At 48.9% G+C, this 17,165-nt stretch overlaps 1 protein-coding gene across 1 annotated transcript in view; it reads left to right on the top strand.

The window, feature by feature from the left end:
* The first annotated feature begins 2,299 nt into the window (after window positions 1-2,299).
* Window positions 2,300-17,165, top strand: part of ZNRF3 (zinc and ring finger 3) — a 53,078-nt gene continuing 38,212 nt past the window's right edge. Inside the window, exon 1 of the mRNA XM_019538652.1 lies at window positions 2,300-2,324. The gene's annotated coding sequence lies outside the window, so the exon portion shown is untranslated. The remainder of the gene's footprint in view (window positions 2,325-17,165) is intronic.

Below are 17,165 nucleotides of genomic sequence, written 5' to 3'. Positions count from 1 at the left end.
CCCCATCCTCCCTGCAAAACCTCAGCCAATCAAGACCAAAGGTTTTTTTTTTTCATAAGTTGTGTAAGGAAAGCAAATAACTCATAGCCAAAGGGGTGCCAATCTTGCTCAAATTGATACGTCTCTTGTTCTGTCCTAATCAGACCCTCAATTGATCTATGACTAGAAGCTGCTTGGTGGCTATAGAAAAGCTTTTTTTAATCCATGAAGTGCAGTACGTCATCCCAAACAGATTTTGTGTACCCATATTTATAGGCAAGAAGCTGTTTGGTGAAACTTTTAAAGAAATTAGCTGAAAGGCTGGCCTAAGATGTATTATCTTGGCAGATGCAATGATCTGGAACGGAAACTTTCAAGGAATCCCTGACAAAACTTCCTCCAAACCAGGGTTGGGCAATTTTATTTTGGGCGGAGGGCTGCTTACTGAGTTTTGGCAAGCCATTGAGGGCTGCGTGATAGGCAGCCAGGGGCAGATAAATATTAATTTTCTAAATTTTTTTAGGGACCCCACAGGCCGGATAGAATGGCCTGGCAGGCCACATCTGGCCCCTGGGCTGCATTTTGCCCACCCCTGATCCAAACCAACTAGATCCTCAACATAATGAAGTCAAAAAGAGTACTTGCCTGCAAGCTCACAATGCCTGTGCACAACTTTCTCTCTGCAGCCAGCCTTAAGATGTGGCTGGCAGCGGTCACAGCAAGGATGCATGTTAACCATCTAAATGACATGCCAGTCAGTGCCTTGGCCAGGGAAAACAGATGTTCAGTACTACCTGCCTCCTTGGAACAACTTGTATTCATCAGGTCAAAATCCAGAAGAGCTTTATAATGCTGCTAATACCTTTTACCATGATGGTAAAATTGTGGCCACTTCCCAATATTGTCATGTTGACCCTGTGCAAAGATCCAAAGTGTAGTTGTGTCGGTTCTTTGGTCGTGATAATCCATAGTTAGTTCTGTCTAGCGGCTAGGAGTGCTGGTGCCATATAGTTGGTTTATTCCCTGAATTAGATTTTCCAAGTGTGCCTGCTGAAATCTTTTCAGAAGCCATGAAACCATGCACCTGATCAATCTGTCATCCTCATCATGTCCAAATGCTCTACAGAATGCTTGTCTGGAATCCTCCAAGGAAATGCCATGACCATGTGGCATGCGTAGGTCCACTGGACTCGCTGGATACTTGGATGGCAAGATTTAATTGGGGGTCTGCTGCTGTGGCTGTGATGGTCCATGAGATGGACCAGAATACTTTAAGCTGTTACTGCTTCCGAAGGAGGTTTTGGAATGATTTGTCCTACCTGTGCATGAGATGGCTGTTCTCAGGAGGAAAAGGATATTTGTAGCTCCAGAAGTCTGTCTGTGGAAAGGGAATTCCTATTTTTACAATTGCCAGAAAGTTGTTCTCTGAACACTCTTGTTCTAATCCTTGTCACTTGTTTGGAAGCTGGTGGTGCTCTGAAGATCCTCCAGGCATGAAAATTACAAATAACAATTGTATCCCGTTCAGCTCATTCTAGCCAGAATGCCAAGGTCTTAAGGCCTTAATTGCTTGTAGCAAGGTGCTGAAGTCCTGCACCAGTTGGCATGCTAAGCACCTGGGAAACTATTCATAGCCAACTCTAAGGACATGTGGGGGAGCGGGGATAGTATCTGAGCCTCATCTAAGGAAGCTTTCAAAGTAAATTGCTATTTTCTCTTCAGAAGCATCCTTTGGTAGAAGGTGGGCACCAAGCCAGTAGAACCTAATGCATTTTTTTACATGGAGGGAGTATCAGCTCTGCCTATTCTACTCAAACAAAGTTCTTCTTATTTCCCCAAACACACACACACATACACGCACATAAACATGCACACTTCTGTGCATCGTTTGCTTGTTTCTTCTCACTTAATGAGGAGGAGAGACGCTGTGGCACAGGCTCTGAGGTTTCTTAGCTTTCTGTTTTGCGGGCTCTCTTCTCCTTTCAACCGTGGCAGTTTGGTGATTGACCCAAATCCACATGGAAATTATTCTGATCTAGACCTGGAGACCAGCAGACAGACAGGATGTAGTCCTAAGGCTAACAAGCATTTGTCTTGCATTGCATTGTTTCGTGTTGATACCAAGTGGCTGGGGTTTGGAAGAACTCTTCTGAGCCCTAAGCTGGTAACTGCAGTTTACTCCTAGCGCCTCCAGCAGCTGCCTCTGCCAGCTCTGAACTATACCCAAGTGATCCTGAATCCACCAGTAACTGAGGAAGGAAAGGGGCTGCTGGTGGAGGACCGTGAAGCAGCTCGCTTTTTCTGTTGAGCTGTATCACTCTACACAAGAAGCTTCCCCTAGTCAGGTGGGTATATGGGCATTATCCTGTTGCACTCTCTTGTGAAGAGTTTTCTCTTCTGTTACCACAGCTCAAAGCACAGGGGCATGTCCTAGGCTTTTTCCTCTGGAAAGGCCAAGGGTCCACGAGAGCTCTGCCAGGGGAGCGCAGCAGCTACCATAAGTGTCCCAGCAGCAGCCCTCGCTGCATGTTGGGCCAGGGCCAGCTTATGGAGGAGGCCTGTGAGCCTCTTGATATGCTGGGTGTCTGCCTTCATGGAGCCCAGCCTGTTGGTCTCTCTCTCCCCGATGGGCAGCATCACGGGACGTGCAGCACAGCTCTGGGGACAGCTGCCTGCCCTCTGGAGCAAACGCACTGCAGGATGGCACTGGTGGGCACATCCTGCTGCCCTGGATGGATGCTGTGCAGGGGGTGCTGTGCATCTGTGCTGGTCCTCAGGTCCTTAATGAGCAGACTTGCTGATGTCTTTCAAGTGTCCTCTTGTAGGTGACTCCAAGCAGAGCGTCTGCCCTTGCCTCTGGCTGGGAGGAGCGTTGGGCTATGCTGCTGGGGCAGGGGCTGTTGGAGGGAAGGGGTCCTCTGATCCTTTGTTTGTGTGGGGGAAGGGAGGTGTTTCAACGTGAAGGGAGGAGTTTCAATTAATCTCTTGTCACAGAGCTGGCATGTGGAGCTGGCACCAGCCTTGGCATTGGCAGGACTCCACCATCCAACTGCCTACAGCAAGTGGGGGGGGGGGGCAGGGGAAGGGTGGTTTGCAGGCATGTTGCTGCAGTGCTGGGATCCTCTTAATCTTTTTGCAGCTTTCTCTTGGGCTGGGAGCAGCCTTTTGGGACAACTCCTCTCGCTGCACGTACCTCCGTCCTGGTCTAGTCTCCCAGCAGCTTGTTGCTCTCTGTAGAACGGTCCTGGCTTTACGACAGAATGAACAAACAAGTGGCTGTGTGTGCAGGTTGGCAAGGCCTGCAGTGAGCTTTGATACTGAAATGATGGGGAGGGCTGCAGAGATGGGAGGGAGAGCGTGCCCCTGGCATGGGTGCCAAGAAGTGTGAAATGCCTCGTCCCCTATTGCTGCATGCAGATGCTGGCGGGGGAGGTGGTGGGTGCAAGGGAAACTTCCATTGCCTTCCAGCTCCAGAGCCCAAGCTCAAGACTTGTCCCTGCAGAATACAAGACGCTTGGAGGGCACCCTGGACTGCCCCTTTCCTACCCCCCAATGCAGTGACAGGCAGGGCGAGAGCTGTTGTCAGCTGGTCCCCAAAAATTGAGCTTTGGGGTACCTGAAACAATGTGCAAATTTGCCAAACTCAACCCTTGAGCTGAGAAAAAGGGGGATCCTTGGAAAAAGTCAAAACACTTGGCTTTTTGACTTCTAAAATAAAGCAGATTTGTAATAGCTTTTGCCCTGTACCAACAAACCGAATTTTAAAAGGGTTGAAAATACCACCCCCCGCCTTGGATTAAATAAGTGCCCCATTTGAGTGATATGGAGTTCTTTTGGATTGATCCAAAATTAAAGTTTTGGGCTCCAGTTTATTGAGCCTGCCACGCTGCAAGTCGCTGTGTAGTCTGAAGGGCGTTCAGGTGGCCTCTGGCTTGGGTCCGTACTTGGGACCCAGATGCATAGTCTAGCACCCCCTTCTGTGACCTGGAGCCCATGCCCCAGCATGGGCTCTCTGCACATCCCTCAACTTCTCCCAGGTGTAAATGTGCCTTCCTGGCACCTGCTGTTGAACGTGAGGACTCTGCTAACAGGTCACCTCCTTGGGAGACTCCGTAGGCTTTCTACAGCTTCTGAGCGCACCATGGCTCTTCACTCAATAGAACATAAGAGGCAAAACGGCCACCGCTGTGTGCACTTCCCTTTGCCTTCCCAACACGCTAAAGCGTGGCTTGTCAGAGGTGGGGCTGAGGACGGGATCCAGGGCTCCCCTGTGGCCAGTGCCCCCACTGCAGGAGTCTGTTTAGCTCTCCCCTTCTGGCCAGTACTTGTACCCCCGCCCAATCCCCTTTCCACCTCTCCTTCATCCCCTCTGCCCTTCTCTCCTGCTTGGAGACTTCTCGCTTCCCTGCTCAGCCAGCTCTGCTTAGGAGCCGCCTCTTTGTACCAAGCTATTTCCATCCCAGTCAGTCAAGTGGAAGGAAGCTGACTCCGGCCTGAGAAATGGCTGAAACCACACTGGAAGTGACACGTGTGCAGAGGTGTATTGTGATGCCCTCATTTTCATGGCAATGGCAGCACAAAATTTAACCACAGTCCATAAGTTACATGCAGGTCCTCTAGGTCCACGCACTGCCTTCAGGGTGGACAGCTGAGAGGTGACCATATACTGGCAGGCAGGGAGTCTGACTGGACCAGAAGGGGACAGAGATGCTTGGGAGGGCCATGAAGGCTGCCATTAAACTAATATTAAACCATAGCCAAGGCTGAATTCCAGCTCTTCCTGTGTATGTAAGTCTGCACCCCCCTCCCTCACCCCGCCAAATTGGTCCTCTTGTAACCTAGAGCTTAATATCAAATCCCTTAAAAGAATGTGTCCTACCCCAGAGCAGTCCAAGCACAGTTGTTCCTGCCATGGCTTGGGGAAGGTAAAGTTTGGCAGAGGCAGAATGGAGCAGCAGCTGGTGCCTGGCATAACAGGGGCTTGTGCTCCCCGTGGGGGAGATGACCCCTGGTTGGGGGTGTGGAGTCGGGACAGTGCACCTTCATCTGATGCTAACCCCATGTAGTGCGTGCTGAAGCAAACCAGTGTGGGAGCTGGTCACTCAGGAGGCTGGAGAGCTAGGATCCTGGTGCTGCAGATGCACTGCCAGTCCTGTTTTCTTTTCGAATCTCCAGGAACCCACCTATTGCAGAGGAATGCTATTCTTCAGAATGGAGATGAAATCGTGACTTAGGCTGGCCTTTCCAAATATGTAGCAGAGGCCTGCGAGAATATACGTAGACTCGTACAGTAAATGCTTCCTGTGGCTGTGAAAAAGCTGTGTTATGCTGAGCACGTGCTTTTCACAGGAGGATTTGACTTTAAGTGGAGAAAGGGAAGATGTGTCCGTTCCCTAGGTTCTGCACTGAAGAGATGAAGGATGGGATAATGCTTCCTACACATTAATTTGGTCCGCAGGCAAGGAAGAAAGTCCTTGATGTCATGTTTTGTGCAAGTGCTCAGATCCCTGCAGTGCATCACTTAAGCCTCTGCTGTTTGTGCATTTCCTTAGCTGGTTTCACAGGGTTATTTTTTTTGCTGAGTTACTTGGGGTCGGCTACAGCCACTGCCCTTGCCCAGGCTCTACCAGCAGTTACGACTTTGTGTGATGCTCCGAGGGCAGTAACCGGGTGTTTAAGGGCTGGATTGAATCTAAGAGAGACTTTGCTGTTCAAAAACAAATGAGTGGGATCACAGGGGTAGGCCTTCCTGTCCAGGCCAGATCTATGATAGATCAGTGTACTTCAGAGCTGGATTGCCTCTGAAACAAGAGTGTGAAAGCTCAGGAGATTAAACTCTGCAGCAGGGGAAAGCAGCGGGTCTAGGGTGGCATGGGATCTGTCAGGAGGGTCAGAGTGGCTGAGCTGGCGTTCGCTTACCCTTGGAAATGGGAGTGCGGGCAGCTGCTAGAGCTCCAGCTGGGTCCTGCTCTGCCCCATGTGGAACCTGCAGATTCAGTCCCCTCGACCAGTGAAGCGTGTCCAGCAGGCTGTGTGCAGTGTGCTCAGTAGCCTCGGGCTACGTTTTCCATGTCCCTAAGCCTGCTGCTGGGATGTATATATACCCTGCCCCAGGCTTCACTTTGCATGGACTTGCCGGGTCCCCTCCCACTGTGCTGCTTTTCCCCAGCTCCTGTGCCCCCCCACCTGTGCAGCAGCAGGAGCAATGGGAGGGGAGGGGTAGCAGCTGGCATCCTGTGTTTAACCCCTTGTGCACTGGGTGGAGGCTGCAGTTGGACAGCTCTGGCATTAGTTTTTGGCCATCTAGGTAGTGAACGTAATGCAAATAATACATTTCAGTACTTGGGACTCTTCTCTGTAATGTCAGAATCGTGAAATGTTTCTGAGGAGCTTCAATGAGTATGTAGAGGGCCTTTGGGCCTTCAGTTTTTTTTTTGACTGGCTTTACTGACAGAGTTGGGGATGAGTGAGAGAACACTTTTCATCCTCTGTTAAGGAGGGAGTGTGATGCATTGGGCAGCTGAAACCCTTGAAATACTTTCTGATGTGTATTGAGCAGAAAAACGCCCATTTTGTTAGAGGGAGTCCTTAGTAAACGTTTCTGTACATCCATCTACAGCAGCATTCGGTTGCCCTACACAACTCTCCTTGGACTGCTGTTGGGAGCTTTATACATTGCACACGTGGGTGTTTCTGGACACCTCTTTGGATGTGTTGCTTGTTGTACTAGACTGTCCATAACTTACCCTGTTTGTCTTGGTAGGCAGTGAACGTGTTGTGGGGTTGCTTGCATGTCCTGGTGAAGGAGAAGCAGCAGAACACTGTGGTCCTTGCTCAAATCTTCTGTCTACGAACCCATTGTGCTTCTGGAGCGAGTGTCTAGCGCAGTGATTCTCAACCACAGTGCTTTGTCAACATTGCTAGAGGTGCAAATGTCAGTCACAAGATTAAACCCAGAGATTTCAAATGGGAGTCCGTAGTGTTAAACCATTCTAACCTGTTGGGACCTTTGAGTTCTTTGCAACAGAAGAATTGCTATAGTTTTTTTCTGTTGTCCAAAAAAAAAAAAAAAAGAGATAACCAAGAGCCAGCATTTTTGGAGGGGTGCCTTGAGCCTAAAAAAGGCAGAGAACTACTTGTCCAGTCTGTTGGGTATTGATCTGGGTTAGTCTGTTTACAATTTTTCAGGTTAAGTTTTAACTAGACTCTTTTTGGGTTATATTCATTGCTGTTATGGAATGGGGTGAAGCAGAGCACACTACCCAAATTATGGCAGCACTCTCTTCTCCTGCAGTAATCGAGCCTTTACCTTATTCATCCTGTAAAGTTGCAGAGAACTAGCATCAGCCATTTTTTCTCTCTCATAGATTTCATAGACATTAGGGCTGGAAGGGACCTCGGAAGATCATTGAGTCCAGCCCCCTGCCTGAAGGGCAGGAAGTCAGCTGGGGTCATAGGATCCCAGCAATATAAGCAACCAATTTGCTCTTGAAGGTGTTTAATGTAGGTGTTTGAACTACCTCTGATGGCAGGCTGTTCCAGATCTTGAGGGTTCGGACAGTAAAGAAATTCTTCCTTATGTCCAGCCTGAAACAGTCTCGCAGTAGTGTATGATCGTTCGACCTCATCATCCCTTGGGGCGTTTTGGTGAACAAACGTTTCCCCAGATCCTGGCGGTCACCTCTGATAAACTTATAGGTCGCCATCAGATCACCCCTGAGCCTGCGCTTTTCCAGGCTGAAGAGCTCCAGTGGGGTGACCAGTAGGTAGACGGAGCCAGGAGATGGTTGTGCATGCACAGGCTGGAGGTGTTGTGCTCTCTTGTCAGGGGTGACCGTGTAGGTTTGCTGATAGGTTAGGCAGTAGATTTGCGTGGGATGGTTTGAATACGGATGATCCTGCCTCAGGCAGGGGGTTGGACTAGATGTGACCTCTTGAAGTCCTTTCTGGCCTGTCTTCTCTATGATTCTGAGTTTGAATTCTCTAGTCTATACTTTAAAATTAATCTGCATCTTTCAAAATGAGTGGGGGGGAAAAAAAATGTAAACTAATATCTGTGAACACACTGAACCCACTTTAAAGTAGCCAAGTCTTGCCTCAGACGCTCAAACTTCCTTTCATGTTGCATATGAAAGAGCAAAGACATACAGGGGGTGGAGCCATTTATAGAAAGTCATGTTTGCTGGTGGGAACTCTGAAATATGTCTGTCACTTAAAATACTTATATGATGGGGGCAGAGAGAGAGAAAAGAAAGTGAAAAGGATTGTGCTTTAAACAGAAAAGTATCTGCCCCCCCTGCCCCACTCCACACATTCGGTATCCAAGTCGTAACATAGACTTGGTGATGCTAGCCCCATTTAAGTGGATATGATGTCACCAGTTTAGTATCATGACTTAATACACCTATTTTCAGACAAATGTTTAAAGATTTGGTTTCTTCCTATTTAGACATGTGCGTGCAACAGTTGTATAAATATCTGGCATAGGATAACCAGGCCTAGAGGCAGAGCTCAGAAAGAAGTACGGACTGAGGAAGCTGGAAGAAGGGGTCATGAGTTTGTGAATGTGCATACAGAAATTCCCAGCTGCATGAAGCTGGATGAGGGCATGCTGGATGATTAGAGGGAAGTCAGGATTGCATTGGGCAACCAAGGACAAGGGAGTGGAGAGATGAAGGACAAGGTGGTTTGAACAAGGCATTGGTGATGACCACTGCTGCACCTTGGCCAAGGGAAGGGGATGCTGTAAAGCAGATGGGCTCTGTGTGCTTGTGTTTGGAATAGAGAGGATGCTTGTGGGGACCTAGACTTGGCAGGGGCATGGATTCATAGAAGTAGGGTTGGAAGGGACCTTGCAGATCTTCTAGTCCGACCCCCCCCTGCCCTGGGCAGGACAGAAAACGGATCAAATGACCCCAGCTAGGATGTTTGTAGCTTTGTCTACTTCAAGGGCACTGGTACTGAGTAGAGTCAGTTTAGCAGGTGATGCGTGCCTGGAGTGGTAGCTGCCCAGTAGAGTTGACGCTCAGAATGAGATGTGTGACTAGTATGTTAAAATGCTGCGAAGATGGGTGTGTGGCAGTGAGAAGCACGTTACATGACAAACTGAGACTTTCATGCTTGTGAACTTGGGACCCTTCATTGGAGATTCCAAAATCTACATAATTAGCCAAGTCTTCTTGAATAAGGGCAATGATGCGATGTACCAGTTGTGGAAATATATTCAGAGGTTGGCACCAAAACAACTCTGTCCTGAAAGGCAGCAGCCATACTTTATAATCATCCTAATTGAGAAGGGAGATGAAATGCTATAGATTTTAAAAACGGGCTGGGGAAGCTGTAAAGGAACCTAACTGTAACATTACTGGCCCAAGCTTTTCCATTGATCAAGACCATAACAGAGATTCTTTTGATTGAGACTGACACTTTTTTTTTATCATCCACTGGACCTACATAGGATTTTGTTCAATCACAATGCAAAAATATTCAAGAAATATTTTGGTTCTCTTTGGAAAGAAGCACAGTGACATGGTTGCATCTCAAAGCGACAAAAATATTTTTCACTAGGAAAGATGTTAAACCTGTTTAAATCTGTAGGGCTGAAAGAAAGTTAAAATGCATTACTACTTAAAAGGACAGGCTGGATGATGTGGCTGACTTGTAGGTTTGACATGGTCTCCTGCAAACAGACTGTGGAAAGGCTGACATGGAAGCTGTTATGGAAAGAATTAAAGGATGGCAACATGATTGATGTCAGTCTGCATTGCTTGATGAGCAATAGGTCTTGTCAAACTCAACTTTTTTTAAAAGTAGGACTTTGGTGAGAAATGGGGAATGTACTGGCATCGCATATTGGACTTCTCTCAGGTGCGTGTAGTACTGCATGGCAGTGGGAGGGGCGGGAGTCGCTTTGTTGTTTTTGAGGTCTGGAAAATGTGCCTTCTAGTGGGAGACTTGAAGATTGGATAACTCGATCGAAAATGTATGCGAGTGAAAGATGCCTGATAGATGGTGGCTATGTAATCCAATGTAAAATATCATATTTGGAAGATGAAGCTTGACCAACTCGCACTAGAAATAGGGTTTTGTTTTCAGCAGTGAGTGAGATCACTGAACATCTTGCCTACAGCCTGCTGGATGGCTGTTCACTTGAAGTCTTGAAAGCAAGGCTGGCTCCTTTGCTAAAAGACGTTTTATATTGTAGCTCTCCTACGCCGTGGCGTGGCATGGATGAGCGAGCTAATTCAGGTTGGACCCATGAGTCACGCCACATAAACAGCAGCTGAAACTCTGAGCAGATGAAGTCATGCAGAGAGAAGGTGTTCAACAAATCATGAAAACCCAAGAAGAGGTAGTCACACTTTGGCCAGGGAAAGGTTGTCAGGAAGTTGGTAGAGCAAGCAGATGTAGTATAAGTGCTGTCACCATTTATGACTGTAATGGCTGTTAAAACTGCTGCCTGCTAGGGGCAGACTTGGGTTATTTTCCCCCTAGATCCTGTTACTGGGACCTGTGCAGTGCAGTGGGTGAGCAGTGTGATGGGCATGGATAAGCGGTCTTCTCGGTGAGCTTCGTAGCTTCTCCTGTCTTTGTCATCCATGCTCGTGGCTGGGTTTTTTCATTCCAGTAGTTTGCTTTCACAGTGAACATAGTGTGGGTGTTTTGATCGGTTGTCCTTCTCTGAAACACGTGGACGTTGGTGAACATCCCAGAATTTTATATTGATGGTTTGGTTAATTGCCCTGGTGAGATTCCAGTATGATGCAACAACATCCTTGTGAATTGGTAGCCTGCAAACCTAACCTCCACATCCACCAGCACAGAGCCTGTGGCACTTCTTTTAATCGTGTGCTTGCTCCTCACACTGGGTCTTGTTTGCGTTAAGGTTTCCGATCTACGGCATTATTTTGCCAGTATGTGGTTGAGTAAGAATGTTTCAATGAATCTGGTTCCTTCTCCTGGCTGTCCTGCTTCTGCTTGCTTGGCTTGCAAGGCAAAATTTACACAGGTTTGCTGGTCAGCAGGGAGAGATGCTACATTTAGGGAGAATCTTCCTTTCTTTCAGCTTTCTAGTTTTTCAGTTGCCCAACTGTAGCTTGCCTCCAGGTCAGTGTGCTGTGGATGGTATGATCTGGGTGTTGTCTTGAAATGGAGTGCATGGGCCTGATCCGTGCCCCAGTGAAGGTGGCCTGAGTTTGGCACTGAGGTGAAGCTGGCCAGCAAGGCTGGGGGTTTGCAGTAAGCTCTGCTTGTCCCGTTTCTTTGCAAAGCTGCTCTGCTTCTACTGCGGCATCTTCAGGGATTCCTTTGAAACCTCGTAGGGAGCCTCGTGTGCCACAGTGCGTATGCACATCGGCAGCTGCTAATGCCCTTGGCTGTGGTTCCCAGCGGTAATGGGTGCTTTCTCTAGACAAACAGCTTTAAACATGACGTAATGCTTCCTAAGTGCTAAGCTGGCTGGAATAGGCCTGGCATTTCCCAGATCCCATACTCTCTTTAGGCATCCTTTTCCCGTCCTGCCTCAAGATGAGTTGTCTTTACTCTGTAGTCCTAGTTTTACTGGTGGAGCCACTTCTTTGCCTTGGGGTTTCTTCTGTAGTTGCTTGGCCCGTACTTCAGGGCATCCAACTTTCAGCCAGTATGAGTAAGGGTTTTGGCGCACGAATGTTTTCAGGCATCTGAGTGCACAGAATTTTCCCAGTCCTGCTCCACGAGGTGCCTGTTCTTGGAGTCATCACTTACCTGGCCTCACGGGAGCTGCTTTGGATGAGGCTTTCTTTTTAAAGAAAGAGCACCCTGTCTTCAGTGTCACCCCGGGCTGCTTCCTGCTGACCAGGGCAAGGGGCTTTCTCTCGTCACTTCCTTGCTTTTCCAAGACTCCTGGTTTTGGTCAGGAGGGATAAGGGAGGGGCCTGCGTGCTCTCTCTCTCTCTCCCCCCAGGCCTTCTGGCTGTCGCTAGCAGTCCTCTTTGAATAATAGCTGCTCCCGTGCTCATCTGTGCTGGCTTGGAACTGGCTTGATTCGGCTGCCTGGGGCTCCGAGCCGGAGCCTTTCCACTGACCAGCCTGGTTAACTGCATGATGCTGTTAGGACAGCTTGGGAGAACTGAGCCCAGCTCCTCACTTTATGCTTGCATCCCTTTTGATGGGGTTTGCATAACATTTGTATTTATTTAAGCCTTAAATCCTAAAGGAGTTGGGGGTAAGGTCTTTCCGCTACCAGGGGGGAATATCACTGCCACTGCCAAAGGACTTTTTCAAGCCTTTCCACTTACAGGAATGGGGAGAGGCTTCCTGGAAGTGTGGGATTTGTGTCACTGCCGCCCAGCAGGGTTGTGTGCAGTAATCTGTGTGCAGCAGCTGTCCCTAAATGGCATGGCTTGCGAGCTGGGGTGTACTCGGGAGGGTCAGGTGGGAAGGCCTGTCTTGGACTCCACCATGGAGTGAAGATCTAGCTCAGCACTGCATAGCACGCTCCTGTCAGGTGAGCTGCACGTCCCCGTGCGCCCCACGGCTCTCGGGGAAAGCTGGGCAGAGTTTTGTAGGTGGCCCTTTGTGAGTTCCGCGCGTTTTCTTCCTCCTCGGCCGTGGACTCGTGTGGCACTTCCGAAAGTTTGGAAGGCTGCCGTGAGGAGGAGCTCTGTTTGAAACTCGGGGGGGGCGGGGAATCTCAACTGTCAGAGCCATGGGACAGTGGTAGCAGCCGCCCAGGGAAGTGGCATTGCAGGTCTTGAAGAAGAGGAAGGGTGGACATGTGCCTGGACTGTCTGGGAACGGTGCATCTTGCTGCGTGCCAGGGGATTGGGCCAAACAACCCGGGAGGCCCCTTCCAGCCTGACGGTTGGTTCTTCGCAATGTCACTTCCAGTGTTGCTGTCCTCGGAGTTGGCCATCGGGGAGAGCTGCCAGTGCCCGGCTCGGTGGCGGTCTGGATGCTCCCCAACCCCGAGCCCTGGGGGAGCAGGAGCGAGTCAGTGGGGCAGAGGAGGTCCTCTCTGCCGCTGTGCTGCGGAGTCTGCGTTGGCCGTCTCCTGGATGTGAACCTAGGGCCTGACGAGGCCTGTGTCCCCCTGAAGTGCCTGTTCTGGAACAGGGAGAGTCGAGAACAAAGCGACTGGAGGCACAAATGGAAAGAACGCCCTGTTCTCCTCGGCCCCACTCCAAGAGGCTTTTTCTGGCCTAAGAAAAATGGGTGGAGACAGTTTGGGTGGAGACAATGTTTTGTATGGATGGAAAGAAAATACAAGCCTTTAATCTAGTAACAGCGCCTAAGAAGGTCCAGGGCTGCTCCGTGTGGAGGTCTGTAACACTATGACATCCTATTCTGGCAGACAGAGGTAAAGGACAAAAGGGTGGAAGTTTTCCCTTTTTAATCACCAGGACTTTTTTGAGGAGATAAAGTTACAGAGCAAAATGTCCCTCCCTCCCTCCCTTTTGGTTCACTGTTTGTCTGCTCTGTAACAGTAACCCACTTAAAATTGCGCGGCTCTTTTGAGGTTATTTTAAACCTTCGGCAGTATACACAGATATTGTAACCTTGGATAAAAGCACCTCCCAGCCACGGTTTCAGTTTTGCCCTTTCAGACATGTGGAAAGTGCCCCAGTACATTTCAGGGATTTTGTACTGGAAACTTCTTAGAGATGGGCTGTGGTTTCAAAGCTCAATTGATATAATGTACGCCAGGGGAATGGTTTTCTGTTTCTCTAGGTATTTAACATTGTCTACAACTTTCTATTGGCTTAGCAGTTCCCATAGATTCTTTTCCACTCATCAGACAAAGCAGCTATTATAGCCAAACTTGGTGGATTTAGAGCAGTTTGCAAACTCCATTTTTATTCATACTGCAAAGATAAAGCTCATTGTAAATTGACCCCTTTTGGAGTTGGTGAAGTTTGAATATGTACAATGGCTGTATGTTGGGGTACTTCCTCTGTTTTCTCCCCAAACTCCCTTGTTTTTCTGTCTATATTGAGAAAATTGTTGGTCAGATGCCGAGCTCAGAGCTTGGTTTCCCGTGCAGAAATTTATTTCTAAGCCACCTGATGGAGTAACTTGAACCTCTCATCCACATGACGGTCCTCATTGTGGGAAGCTCAGCAAACACGTCTGACAGTGTGCAGTGGTAAGCCAGAAACTAAACCAGGATGGCCAACCTGCAGCATGGATGCCACAAGTGGCACGAGCAGCCTCTGTGTGTGGCACGCGGGCGGCAGGTTGGGGAGGGGACGGGCAGCACCACGGTGAATAGGACAGGACAGAGTTTCAGGTCAAGCAGGGAGTGCAGGGCAGGAAGCAGAGCAGCAGATTGAGGGCACTGAGCAAGGGACAAGGATCAAGGAGGGCATGGGGCTAATTTGTGGCATGCCTGCCAAAATGGCTGTGTGCTCTCCCCCCCCCCCCCCCCCCCCCAGCCTAAAAAATGGGATGGTATTTTGCTGTTTACCCAGTACCTAAAAAGATTTTGCAAAAAAAAAGCGGTAGTTTGAAGCCAAGTAAAATTTAGCGGTGGAAGAACTGTGGTGTTGATTACTGCTGTTCTCTTCCATCTAGACTGCAGTAGTGCAGGGCTTGCACCCCCTCTTCTTCGCAGAGCGCTTGTGGAATAAATGATGAGGTGAATCAAAAGATGTGGATGAAACAAATGGGCGAGCAGGAGGGCTGTAGGGGAAGCCTCCCAGTTGCCCCCTCCTTGGGTTTCTTCCAGGTCTCCTGCTTCCCCACTTACCTCAGGGCTTTGGTCTCCATCCCCCAGTGAACTTAGTTTAAAGCACAGTTTTAAACCTAGTTTTAAAGCACAGATGTCCACAACTCTGTGCCCTGTTCAGAGTGAATGTAATGTGGTGGTGTTCCAAAAAATGCACAATGCCAACACATGCAGTGATGTAATGGTTTGTGCTGGGAGTGAGACTCATCCCCACTGTCTAGGACTGGTGGTGTGTGGTGTTGTAACAATCTAGCTGATCCTTGGGATCCTAAATGGGATTTGCTTCTCTTCCTTTGCCTTCTCTTGCAAATGTTAGCTTATTGTAGAGATGCTCCTTGAATGCGTCTATCTCCAGAAGCAAAATTCTTCCTATTCCCACAAAGTTCAGTTTATGATCAGACACAGCAACTTGAGGGTGGCGTTCAGTTCAGAGCAGCCTTTTGGTCTCAAAGCTGTGACACGAGAGGCTGCCAGACTGGTCTAACTTGTCCAGTTGTGCTCTAGGAAGGTGCGGACTATCCTTGGTGTCTCATGGGCCTCTTTACACGTCTTGCTCACCAGGAGCTTTCTGGCATCACCAGGCAAGAGGCATTTGACCAGAACCTGCCCAGGTGTACCTGGCTCTACAGCAAGCCGTGCCCCTTCCACCACTTAATCCTGTCTGTGCTGGCAGATTTAGCATGTGAACTTCTTGTGGGTCCATGTTGAGCTTATTGGACCGCACGAGCAGTTCCAGAAGAACACGCGTGTTGCAAGCACTTGGACCAAGCTAACGGATAAGCTCTCCCTGATGTAACCAAAATCAGGGAACCATCAAGACTGCATTTCTGCAGGGGACCCCTGAGGATGAGCTCTTGGCCTGTGCTGCTTGATGTGCTCGCTGTTGACCTGGAGGGACAGTTGTGTTGTATTACTTTGCTACTTCACAAGAAAAGGATTTGAAATGTAGAACTGTATTAACCCCTTTGTGTCTTGGAAGACTTGCAGGGGCAAGATCAGAGCAGATTGACATAACATTGCCAAAGTGGGAATAACATTTAATTAGAGCTTAGGGGAAGGGGACAGGAGTAAAGACTCGAAGGAAAAGCAAGTTCAGTAATAATGTGAAAGATCTGATTGTGTGACAAAAGAGGCAGAACTATCGCATGTAGATTTCAGAAATACTGGCACAATCAAGCACATGTGTACAATTCTTTTTAAACGACTCCTGATAACGTAGGAAAGGAAACCATTGGAAAATGCAGAAGTTTATAGGTCAGTGAGTCTGGCTTGGATTCTACCATGTAACGGGCACTGGCTTACTGTAGCATGGACTGTACAACATCGTTGCAGTGATCTGTGTAGAAAGGTATTCAAATAGTGGAGAAATGATTGTCAAAGTGGTTTTGGCAGTAACTGTCCCATGAGACCTAAATAAAGATGGAAGGAAAAATGGAAGACAGATAAAATATTAACTCATTTTTTGACAGAGATAAAAACCCAGCAACTTTGGAGATGGCTGGGAACATGTCTGTGTAGGCTGAGAACTTGCTAACGGAGATAACTAGATAATGGTGAACAGTGGCGCATCAGATTGAGGTTCTGAGCATCCTATTTGACATTTCTTAATATTCTGAGGGAAACAGAAGCTGGCAAAGCAGTGAATTCTGAAGTGATGTTGAAAACGGGGCAACTCTCTTGGTCTTGTATTCATGTGAGGAAGGAACTGGAGTGGGATGTGGGAGACCTGGCTGCTGTTCCTGGATCTGCTCTGAAAGCCGTACGAGATACTGGCATGTGATGGAAGTCCATTGCTTGCATTGTCCGAGTTGTAAAATGGAGCAACTTCTACTTCACTCTTAGTAGTCGCCCATCTTGGGGTTTAGTGCTGCTGCCTATCTCTGTAGCATCTGAAAGCTTCTCTCCTGGAGCACACTGCTGTGTGAGGCAGGGCAGGCTGGTTGTAGGGGGGTTCGTTGAGGGCTGTGGGAGGAAGGGGTTTTGTTCCCACGGTGAAAAGCTTTGCTCAGAGAGGAGAGTTCTGCGGTGTTCCCTTGGCTCGGGTGCCGGGCTTGCCTGGTCTCCAGGAACTTGGTACCTACACACTGCGTCGCGCAGGGACCTGTCTATGCGTACCCCCTTGTACAAGGGGCTCTGATCCTGCCCGAGGCCTGGCTGCGATTGCCATGTTTAAGTCTCGTCTGGGATGCCCCTGATGTGGCCATTGTGCTGCCCTCTGGGAATGGCGTGCATCACTGCCCGTTCCGGCTCACCTCCCTTGAAGACAGGAGCCCAGGCTGGGTGGTTCCCTGCATGCCAATGGCTCTGAGCTGGTACTCCAGCTCTGATGAAAGTAGTCTGTTGCTTTGCCTGACGTTGTCCTTCTCCTGAAGCGGTTGCTGCTCCTGGGTCTAAGGGTTTGGTACTGCTGCCTTTCTCTCTGTCAGCTACTGGCAGACCTGAGCATTGGCAAATCACAGTTGGGGGCAAAAGTGTGAAGACT

The sequence above is a fragment of the Crocodylus porosus genome, unplaced genomic scaffold (assembly GCF_001723895.1).
Source record: "Crocodylus porosus isolate Cpor-Errol unplaced genomic scaffold, CroPor_comp1, whole genome shotgun sequence".
Lineage (NCBI taxonomy): Eukaryota > Metazoa > Chordata > Crocodylia > Crocodylidae > Crocodylus > Crocodylus porosus.
Note: the sequence above shows the minus strand (reverse complement) of the source record. Positions and strands in the feature narration are given on the sequence as shown.